The following is a 12,347-nucleotide window of genomic DNA, read 5'->3' as shown; positions in this document are numbered from 1 at the left end:
TAATAGGGATAACTCTTCGGCACAAATGATGAATAGGTAGGGGAAAAGATATCCCCTTGCCTCAACCACCGAGTAGGAAAAATAGTACATGCCACCTTCCCGTTAACCAAAATATTGTATCTCACCGTTGACACGCGAACAATAATCAACTCTACCCACCTAGCCTCAAAACCAAAACCTAGCAACATACGCTTCAAGAACTCCCCTCCATTTTGTTATAAGTTTTAGCCATGTCTAGCTTGAGAGTTGCCCAACCCGTCTTGCTTAACTGTTTCCGCCTTAGGAAATGACCTACCTTTGCTACTACCATAATGTTATCCGAGATTAACTTGTCAGGGATAAAAGCATTTGAGATAATTTACTTTAGTTGATTTTCATGTGGTTCACAATCATTTTGGACATAATTATAGGCCACATTACATAGGGCAATGGAAATGAGATCTAAAATAGTTTCATGGGTCTTCTTTTTTTGGAATAAAAATAACATTCGCATCATTCAACTTGGGAGGGAAACGACCCTCATTTAGACACCCCAGCAAAAACTCAATCACATCCACCCCCACTACTCCCTAAAAGTGTTGAAAGAAACCATGGTTCATACCATCTAAACTTGGAGCTTTATCTAGGCTCATGGCAAACCATGCTTCCCTAACTTTCTCTCTAGTGAAAGGTCTAAGGAGTTCATTGTTCATACTTTTAGAAACCTATGGCTATAGAGAGCTAAAGAACTCTTCCCTATTACATCCTTTTGATTGGAAGATTTCCTCATGAAATCCCAACACAACCGACCGCATAAACTCCCCTACTGCCCACCTTCCCAAATTATCCTTCAACCTGGCAATGTGATTTTTCTTCTTCTTATGAGAAGCGACGCGGTTTAAGAATTTTGCATTTGCATCTCTTCCCTGGGCCAATGTTAATTGACCCTATATTTCCAATACGCAACTTCTTGCCCCAGTAGAATATGCAATTCCCTATCTAACAAATTGAATTTTGATTGCACATCAACACTCATGTTACCCTCAAGGGTTCTATCTCTTTCCACATGGCACTCATACAATTAGAAAAATTATAGAACTTATCACCTCCCCAACGACTCAGTGTTGTACCACACTCTTGTAACCTCGCCTGTAGTCCCAGACCCTTTGTGACATTCCACATATCACCCTGCCACGCATGCAACAACTATCGTCAAGCAGCCAAGCGTTTTCGAACTTAAAACTATGTTTTCCCCTATGAACCACATGCTCATAGATGTATAGGAACAAAGATGAATGATCTTAAGTACCAATTTTTAAGTTGGCAATCCTTGTCACCACATGCAACACACACCACTCATCATTTTCCAAAACCCTATCAAGTCTCTCTTCTACTAGTTGTTTGTACCCCTCCCTCTTTCCAACGTAAAAGGGTAACCCACCGTTGGCAAGTGTAATAGACCAAAACTATCGACTGTCTCTAAGAAGCCTTGCAGCAACCCCACAAGGTGCGCATGCAGTCTTCTCTTTTATGCTTGAAGAGCATGGTCATTGAAATTCCCGATTATAACCTAAGGAAGGGGAAATTGACCTTTAAGCGATCTCAGGAGCTCCTATGATTCCTTCCCCCAACTCTTTTTTTTTTTTTTTTTTTTTTTTTTGGAAATGGTAGTAGCATGTCAATCTCTATGGTTGCATATCCTACAATGAAATGATCATATCAATGTGGTTATGAGAAATGTTAAGCAAGCTAGCCACGGAATTCACTTTTCAGAACAAGCCCAAACCCTCCACTTAGCCCCACATTATCAACATGCATAGAATAACCCCTCATACTCCATCTTAATGCGGAGCCTCTCTACATGCACACGCCCCACTTTAACCTCCATCAAGACATATTGGATTTCTTAGAGGATGTGAAACCCTGAACTTCGTGAACTATATGTGGATCATTTAAGCCACAACATTTCCAACTAAGGACACTCATTCGGGGAGGTGAGCCTGAGCCTCAAAACTTGCCAGAACAATTATTTTCGAAGCATCCCCCATCACCAAATTGGCACCTCTTATTGGATAATCCCCCCCCCCCCCCCCCCACCCTTCCTTTAGGGCCCAAGTGCCACTCCTACATTAGCGAATTATGTATCATTGATTAATGCTCCACATCCCACCATTCCACTTGCCACCCCCACCATGTCGCCATCGTCAACAGCGTCTCTAGTCGCCACCGTCTATCCTTTTCCTGATGGCTTGTCGACCAGCCATAGAACCCCAATAGCTCTCGTCCCCCTTTTTTCCTTTGATCGTAAACATGGTCCATATGGGTAGTTTTCCTATGAAACCCTAGTTTCTCTAGCACCAATGAAACAATGACTAATGTGCACTAGTAACCCATATTTTAGACGGGCTGGGTTGGAGAATTTCCAACCTGGCCCATATAACTCGTGTGGGGTACGGGTTATACGAGTTGGCTCGTGGGTTACACGAGCCAAACCGTATAACTCCCCCCCCCCCCCCCTCCCCCCTCAAATTTGTTGTGTAATTGGGTATCGTATCAATAATTTAAAATGTTGTTGCTAACAAAACTTGAACCTTGACCTTTCACTTAACTTATCACTACTGGAACCATATATATATATATATATATATATATATATATATATATATATATATATATATATATATATAATTAGATCATTCATCAGCATTATATATAGTTTATTTATATTACATTTATTACAAGTATTAAATAATACAATTAATTGTATCTTTATATAACATTAATATAAAGTGTATTTATTATATAAATAATATAAAGTTATAAATTATATATTTTATAAACTTAATACAATTAATTGTATCTTTATATAACAATAATATAAAGTTTATTTATCATATTAATAATATAAAGTTATAAATTATATATTCTATAAACTTTATAACTTAATAATATTATAATCACAAAATAAAAATATTACATGTAAACTATATTAGCATTAAATATAAAATAAATAAATTATGGGTATGTGTTTAAAGAATTGAATGTGTTTGGATGGAAATAGTGTTAGTTGTTAATGTAGAGGTTGGGGGTTTAATTCCTAAGCTTTACAAAATTTTAAAAATTTTAACAATATAAATTAAAAAATAAACAAATGGGCTGACAAGTTGGCTCGTTTAGCTAGTCAGCCCGTTCAACACAGGTTGGGTTTGGAAAATCTCAACCTGTATAAAAACGAGTCGGGCCAGTCCTGGATGAACTCGAGATGGAACATCCCATATGGGCTAGGTTAGCCTGTTTTGACAGCTCTAGCAAAATTTGTGAACAGGGTAATCGATACTAGCAGAGTGCCTACAAAGCTTCACGACGCGTTTATTGCCCTCATCCCAAAAAAAAGGAGAGACCGGAGAACGCATGTGACTTCAGGACCATCACACTGTTGAATGTCATTTTCAAGCTAAGATCGTGTCTAAAGTGTTGGTGAACAGAATGAGGTTAATCATGAAAAAGATTATCGCATCATATTAGAATTGTTTCCTATCGAGAAAGTCAACACTGGACAATGTTATCCTCTCTCAAGAGATCGTGCACACTATGAATTGCAAGAAGGGAAAGAAAGACATGATGCTACTCAAGTTGGATCTCCATAAAGCCTACGACATCTTGGACTAGGGTTTTCTTGAAAGAACCTTTCTCTTGTTTGGGTTCCCGAGGGGGATTTTTAATTTGATTATGTTTTCCATCCAAGAGAGCAGCATTGACATCCTTTAGAATGGGGAAAAACTCTCGTCAATCCTACATGGGCGAAGGCTCAGGCAAGGGGATCCCCTTGCCCCTTACCTCTTCATCATTGGCATGGAAAGGCTCTCTTGGACAATCCAAGATGCCGTAAATCAGGGAAAGTGGAGGCCGGTGAAGATATCTCGCAAGTGCAGTGGAATCTCTCATCTTTTCTTCGCCGACGATCTCATGCTCTTCGCAGAAGCTTCAGTGTCCCAAATCAGGCGGGTTATGGAATGAGTGGAGGATTTCTCGGGTAAATCAAGTTTGCAAATTAATCTCAATAAATCTTTGATATGTTGTTCCGCTAACACTGATTGCAGGCTTAAAAGGAGCATTAAAGAGATTTTTAAGATTTCATTAACTACCCGCCTTGAAAAAATATTTAGGGATCCTGATCCTTCATAAAAGAGTCACACGGGACACATTTAGTTACATACTTAAATTGATAGCCCGTGGAAAAGGATGGCTAACTAGAAAGCGGAGTCCCAAAGCCTTGTAGTTAAGCGCATGTTGGTTCAGGCCTCCTTAGCTAGCATACCTGTTTATTCTATGCAGGTCATGGCTATCCCAGAAGGAGTTTGCAAAGACATTGATCGGATCTGTAGGAACTTCCTTTGGGGGGATACAGATGTGATACCCCGAAATTTCTAAATAAAGTATTTTCCCTACAAAGACTAAAACGAAAATTTATGTTTATTTTTATTTCCTTGGAAATAATATCTAGTTATAAACTTTTAAAAACAAATGTTTTAAATGAAAATATTTTTATAGATATTTATGGTTTTTTTTTTTTTTTGAAATAAAGTACTTAAGATATTTATGGTTTTATGAACCCTATTTATACAATATAAATCCTATCCAAATTTTAACCCAAAAGTCTATCTGAAACGAACCTGAGATCCTGATATTACTTATTTTGAGCCTAAGTTTGAACTCAAAACAAACCTAACCTATTTTTATACTAATCAAATTTTATTTTTGTCTAAACTTGATCCAACTTTTGACCTAAAATTATAACCCAAAGTTTTGGAACCAAATTCCCAAAATTTCACTCTCCTAATCATGAGATCTCCCTCTTCCTAGGGTTTTGTGCCCACTATTTAAACAACAACATTCCATTGCCACCATCTTCAATCCCTCCACATTCCCTTCATTTCGTTCTCTAAGGAAATCTTAAAGCTAGCTTAAGGAATATCTACAGTAAGTTTTTATTGTTCATTCTTCCTTCATCTTTCTTCCCTTCCCTTTCCTTTCTTCCCTCTCCCCACTATCGTGTGTGTGTGTATGTATGTGTGTGTGTGTGTGTGTGTGTGTGTGTGTGTGTGTGTGTATGCGTGTAATGTTGATGTTGTTATGGTTGTTTTCTTTGGTTTGGGGCTTAGGGAGTGGTGAAGGAGACCAACCTTGAAGCTTAGAGGATGGGTTATTGTACTCTAGGGTACCACATATTTACGTATTTACTAACTATATATTTATGTCCTTCCTTCATGGCTAATTCTATCTTGTGTTGAGTTGAAAGTAATTAAATGTTTTAAAACCCATCGCTTGAACTGTTTTTAACTACCAAATCTCGTATTTTCAAAACTTATATAAATGTACTTATTTTACGGGGCTGACTTGTTCTTACTTAGCATTTTATGCTAACTATTTGCTTCTTGTATTTTCAACTTAACCCTTTTTCAGGTTCTACTGATGCATGTTGAGAGCGGTAATAGAGGTTTGATTCTCAATAGCCCTATTTTGTTAGCTTAGTCTTTTAGATGACCGACCCTTCTTGATATATCTTGATAGTTGGTAGACTTGTAGACTATTGATGTTGGATCCTGTGGCATTTCCTGGTTACTACTTTGGGTTATAGTGATGCGTAGACATCTGGGTCCTAGAACCCTTGTTTAATTATTTTCTTAAGCATGCGATTGTTGTTTTGTGGTTTTTAGCCAATACAGCTATCTGAGAGTGAATTGTTGTGGCGGTAACATTCCCTGGTTTTGGATTATGGCTGTTGTTATTAGTTTAATAGAATCCTTTGATTTATTATGCTACGTAAGTATATTTAATCTAGGCTCTAGAGTTGCAATTCGGGGGTGTTACAACGGAGAAAAGAAAGAAAGTGCACTTGGTCAATTGGAATGAGATATGCTCCCCCCCCCCCCCCCCCCGCCAATATGGGCAGGCTTGGGATTTGAAAAGCTAGTGATATGAATTCAGCATTGTTGGCTAAGCTTGCTTGACATGTCATAAAATGCCCCGAGAATAGGGATGGCAATTCTACCCACACCCAACGGGTTCCCCGCATCCCCGCCCCTACGGGTTTCAAAATACCTGCACAATTTGGGTAATGGGTGCGGGTATGGGGGGAAATTTATATACCTGCGCGGGTATGGGGGCGGGTGCGGGGGGAGGAATCCCCGCCCCGCACCCGCACCCGCACTTATATATATTGTTATTAGTATTCATTTATTATATAAGTTTATGTATATTTTATAATTGAAAATGCATAATGAATTAAACTTCTTAGTTTTTTGTTTATAAAATTTGAATAAGAACAACACAAATAACGTAATGAGTAAAGACTTAATACAATTTATACTATCAACACAATTTTAGTTCCAATTAAGAACTAACTTCATTGGCTCTTATTAAATTTTAGAGTTATGTTCAAACTTATAAAAAAATCAATGTGATAATTACAATTGTAGTATAAGACTTTTATTAGATTTAAGTGTAATATAAATAATTAGACTTGCGGGTTGGGTATTACCCGCACCCGCAAAATTCCCGCGGGGGCGGGTATGGGGTAGGATTTTCATTACCCGCGCGGGTGCGGGAAGTGAGTTGGAAATGCGGGTGCGGGGGCGGGGGATATGTCCCCCGCCCCCACCCCGCCCCATTGCCATTCCTACTCGAGAAACCGTGGGTCCAAGAAATGAGGAATAAGTACACTAGAAATGGGAACCTCTTGGAAGCCGTGAGCACTAAAGGAGCCTCTTGGGGTTGGAAGAGCATTCTGAAAAGATTTGTCATGGAGCGAGGGGCCAGCTCTAGAGTTGGAAATGGGCAGTCTCTGAACTTCTGGATGGACTGGTGGGTGGGTTAGAAGCCATCACTTTTGATCTGGAGGAAGAAATACCGCCAGATCTAATCTACATGAAGGTGAGTGAGGTGATTTTGGAGGGGGGGGGGGGGATGGGATGTCCCGAAACTGGAAGAGATCCTACCTTCCAGAAAGGTGAATGAGATTAGGGCAGTCCCACTTCCATTGGATGCCAACCTTGTAGATACTCTTGCTTGGAACGACTCCGTCTCAGGTAAGTTCTCGGTTTCCCTTGCTTTTAAAACCATTGTAGGTGATGACGAAGAAGGCGAAAACCTATCCTAGATTTGGAAACTCAAGTGCGTGGAGAGAGTTAAGATGTTCATTTGGATCGTTGTAAAGGGCAGGCTGCTTACAAATGTGGGATGGTCGAAGACTGCGTCTACCCCAGATGTAGTGAGGAGGCAATTGTTATACCGTACACCAAGGCGCACAACGCTAAACGACGTCGTTTCCATTATTGATAACGGAGATTGGGTGTGATGGACGTCCTCCGTCAGTCCAATCACCATTACAATTTTCATTTTATTAAATTAAAATATAAAAAATGCGGTCTCTTCTTCTTCCCCAAGACAAACCATTTCGATCATCCAAAAGACTGAAGACAGCACAACAAAAATCTATCGCCAGAAGAGCGAAAAAGTTCGAAAGCAAAGCACAAAACAAGTAATAACTCTCATGTTTTCATCGTTCATCGCACTACGCAACACATTTGCATGAAACTTCAAACATTTCTTTGTTTGAAGATCAAAATATTGTGAAATTTGTAACATAACACATAATTTCAGCGCATATATCATGGAATATATGAACATTTATATGAAAATCCATCATTAACAAGCATTTTCCGTTAAGCTAGGGTTACATAACAGTACTAACATGAAACTCTGTAACTGAATGATATTACTAAATTATGTATACAATGTTATGAGTTTTTGTGTGTTTTTTGGGTAAAAAAAAAAGAAAAAAAATACTAGAAATTATATCTATTCTGAGTATATATTATGTGTATTATACTATACACCTCATCAAACGTACTATATATTCCTTATTTCTTGGATTATGTGTTTTCTTATTAGACATTATGTGTATTCTAGTATAAGATTATGTACATATGACTTCCAGTTGCTATTCACCTCATCAAACATACTATTTGTTCCTTATTTATAGGATTATGTGTTTTTTGAGTTGAGATTATGTGTATGCGTGTATAACATTATGTGTATTATATTGATAATTTAAATATTTTCTGATGTAAGATTATGTGTTATAATATTTTCAGTATGTTTATAATTATGTCGAATATATATTATGACTAATCATTCATTAGATTCTATACATTATGCCTTTAAACTCTGTGCATTCATTCAGTGTCTAATTGGTTAATCTAGGGTTATATGTTACTTATACCTATAATTATGTGTATCATATTCATAGTTTATGTGTATTCTAGTATAAAATTATGTATATTATGAATTTACATCTGAAGTGCTCTAATTTTATACTTTTATTGCAGAAATGTCAAGCTTCACAGAAAGTGATCCCACACTAATGGAAATGCAGCAATTATATGCAAGAAAAAGAGATAAGGCATCTACTTCAGTGATCCCCCTGTAGATCATGAGCCTGGCCAGCCTAAAACAAGACCAAACAATCAAGAAGGGGGAAAGAACCAGAAGACAGTGTGCCAAGGCAGACAAAAAGAGCCAAATTAACACATACCACCCATCCTAACAGGCATGCAACAACACCAAAAAAAACAATCAAGGAAAAAAGAGAGATGACGATGTACCAAATCATTTGAAGTACTTGGGCTTGAGGGCAACACCAAGGCAAATTTATACTCTTATCAACAGTTTAAGCCTAGAACAGCATAAAGCTATTAAAGATATTGGGTTTGGATCTCTACTTGACATAAAAATCTCGTCGTGTAATGCAAAGTTGATCAAGTACCTCCTAGAACGTTTCGGTATTGGTCGATGCTCAATTCATATTGAAGAAGATGAGCTCTTTCTAGAGGAAGCAGATGTGCAGTCTACACTTGGTATACCTAGAGGAAATATTCCTGTTGTTGAGGCTACTAATGCAAATGCAACACCTGAATTCAATAAAACAGTTGTTGAATGGAGAGCCCGATGGGGAAAACAAAGGGGACACCAACAACTACTGAAATGCTGAACAAGATTGTTGAAAGGGGCGATCATGGAGACATGTTTAAGAGGGACTTTGTAATCTTTGTGGTAACCACACTGATTAAGGGATTCCAATACACATTCGTTAACTATAAGATCCTCTATTCACTACTTGACTTGAATAAAATCAAAGATCTCAACTGGTGTGCTTACACAATGAGCTGTCTCCTTGACACTGCTCATGAATGGAAGAACAAAAAAGATTCACAATTTGTTGGACCATCCACTTTCCTAATGGTATGGAGTTATGAGTATTTTTTATGAATTCTGAGTATTAATGATAAATTATGTGTATTATGTTAATAGTTTATGTGTATTCCCATATAAAATTCTGTATATTGTATTGTAAAAATTGATACTAATATGTGTGTTTTTAAAGCTTGTATAGACAAGGTCCAGATCAAAGGGCAAATTGTGACAAAAAAAAAAATGTCCCACCATCACTGTTTGGACTACGGAGGAAATGAGGAAAAGATTTGCTGAGGAGAAAAAGATTGGAGGATTTGGCCATGGAAAAGTGATTGAGAGGAAAGCACAGCTAGAGGAGCCCCCAACACAAGCACAAGTACAACCACAATCAGTTGAAAGAGTGACGGCAGCTCTGAAGAAAATGACCTCAAGGATAACGGAGTTTGGAGAGATCATGGCAGAGATTGAGACACAAAACTCTGTGGTGGATATAATAAAAAATGTATTTAGTAACTTCTACCAATCCACAAATATCACACCAAGCCCCAATCCAACCCCACCAGAGAGGTTGCTGAGGGATGATGATTTGTTCAACCAACCGAGCTTCCTAGACGCAGTTGCTGAGCTTGAAGCAGCTTTCTATGCCACAATGAAGACCATGAACACGCCTCCTGATTTCCCTGCCCCTTCTTTTAATCTATTGACACCAACACCACCACATTCACCACATGATGCTACTACTCCCATTGCACCTGCCGAGGAGACAAAAATAGCAACAGCAGAGCTAGCAGCAACTACAGAGCCAGAACCAACTGTAGATCCAGCAGCAACAACAGAGCCAGAACCAACTGCAGATCCAGCAGCGGCAGCAAAGACAACAGCAACAGTACAGCAAGTAGCAGCAACAACACAACCACCATCAGCTCCAACAACTTCACTGCCATCAACCCCATTGACCCCCATGGCAACTGTTGGTTTTATGACTTTTGGGCAGTCAACGGCAGGCCAACACTATCGTTAGAGTAGCGAGAATATAGGAAAATATATGAGAAATATATGGCGAAAGTATAGGAATGTTGTATTGATGAGTATTGCTCGTGAATTGCTGAGAGTTCTCCCCCTTTCTCTATATGAGGGGTCTATTTATATATATTTTGGGTCTAGAGCCCTATAAGGAATAAGAATTCTAGAGTGCCTCATATTGGGAGTCTTAGTTACATAATAAAATCTAATTCTATTATACTAGAACCAATGAGTCCAATTCTAATTATACTGGGAATAATAGACTCAGTCTTTGACAAACTCTTGGGTTGCTCCATATCATATATCTTTCTTGGGCTTCCTTGATACAGTTGCTTTCATGGGCCGGTCCCTGTGGTCCAGGCCTAGTATATTATCCATCAGCAACAATTATAGAGAACTTGGTTGATGATATTTCTAAAATATCAAAAGACCCACTGCCACCGCCAACACCAGATGAACTAGAATTTGATAGGTATAAATTGAAATCTAAATATACTTGTTTTTATGCGTATTTTGTTAGGATTTTATGTGTATTTTATTATATAATTCTATACACTGTGGATCCATTTACCAAAACTTATGATTATGTGTATTCTGTTAGTAATTTATATGTATTATATTATATAATTTTGTACATTCTGATTTTAAATTCCATACCTCAATATCTATAAATGATATTTATGCAAATATGTGTCTAGCTTATTATGTTAAGTGTTTATCTGTATGCACATGATGATAAAATTGCTTACTGTGTCTACTCAGCATCATTGCTGAGTCTAAAGATGAAATGGAAGATGTCCAGAAAAGGAAAAGACCACGTCGAAAATTCAAACAACTGCCATTACACTTGTGGTCCCCATACTGGGCAGAGATCCTCTCGAAGCTTAAAAATGTTTCAACCAAGGAGAAAATCATATCAGATTATGCCTTCATGCCAAGTAGTGGTGACTACCCAGAATAGTATGAGTTTCTTCTCATCCTTCATTAATTACACACAGAAATATTATTACATGGACTTATGATTATGTGTACTATGACTCTTACTAAATTCAACTATATAATTTATTTTTTTTTTATTTTTGGCAATGAAATGTTGTTTAATACAGACAGTATGTGTAACACCCCCTAAAACCATGTTATTTAAAGCCTCAAAACATGAAGATATCTAAACCAAAACATTAAACACAGCAGAAGACTGAAAGAGGAAATATATATAAACAAAGGAAACGGGGTACTATGCCACGCTCACCCAAGGGTGAACGCACAGGCTAAATCTGCATTGTTTAAAGTCTACAACCATCAAAACAAAGTACTAGTCTAGATTGGCTCACAGGCCACAAAACATAAGAGGGGAGCTATACTAGCAGGCACTAAATCGCGCACTCGTCTAAGAATCACCTGAAAGAAGCATATAAAACATGGGACGACGCCTGGTCAGCGAATAATGTTGGTAACCCACCAATACATGTGAAATATCATACATAGGTAAGATATACATTTGTAAAATCATTTGCGAAACGGAATACATATATATAAGTCCAAAATCAAGAGTAATAGTTAACACAAGACTCAACACTCTCAACAAGAACACGGGAACATATCCCAAGACTACAAAGAACAACAACGACTCACAAGAAGTCTCAAGGCATAATCTATCATCACACAATAGATTAATACCCGACATGCATAACTCAAGGAATAAAGACACACCAAACGGCAACACATGCCTTTGTGACTACACACGTCACAAGAAGAGAACTCACAACAACGGCTACACAAGCCCTCGTGACATCACCCATCACGAGTTGATATGCCTTCCTTATGCCCGGTTCCAACCTTATGGCTACCCCCAACCTTATATCTTCTTCCAACCATTACCTCCAACAAGACCCCTATACTTCTTAGTCCAACCTTTTCCCTCCTGGGACCGTCGTCCCCCACCAACAAACCACCAACAAGACCACCAATTCATATTACACGAGGGTACCGATCACACACACGGCAACACATGCCACCCAAGAAATACGTGAACCCATCACTCAGGTCACAAACTCCATAATCGCGTCATGGCCACCACGAGGACCACTGCA

This window comes from Ipomoea nil, unplaced genomic scaffold (assembly GCF_001879475.1).
Source record: "Ipomoea nil cultivar Tokyo-kokei standard unplaced genomic scaffold, Asagao_1.1 scaffold1317, whole genome shotgun sequence".
In the NCBI taxonomy this organism is placed as follows: Eukaryota; Viridiplantae; Streptophyta; class Magnoliopsida; order Solanales; family Convolvulaceae; genus Ipomoea; species Ipomoea nil.
Note: the sequence above shows the minus strand (reverse complement) of the source record.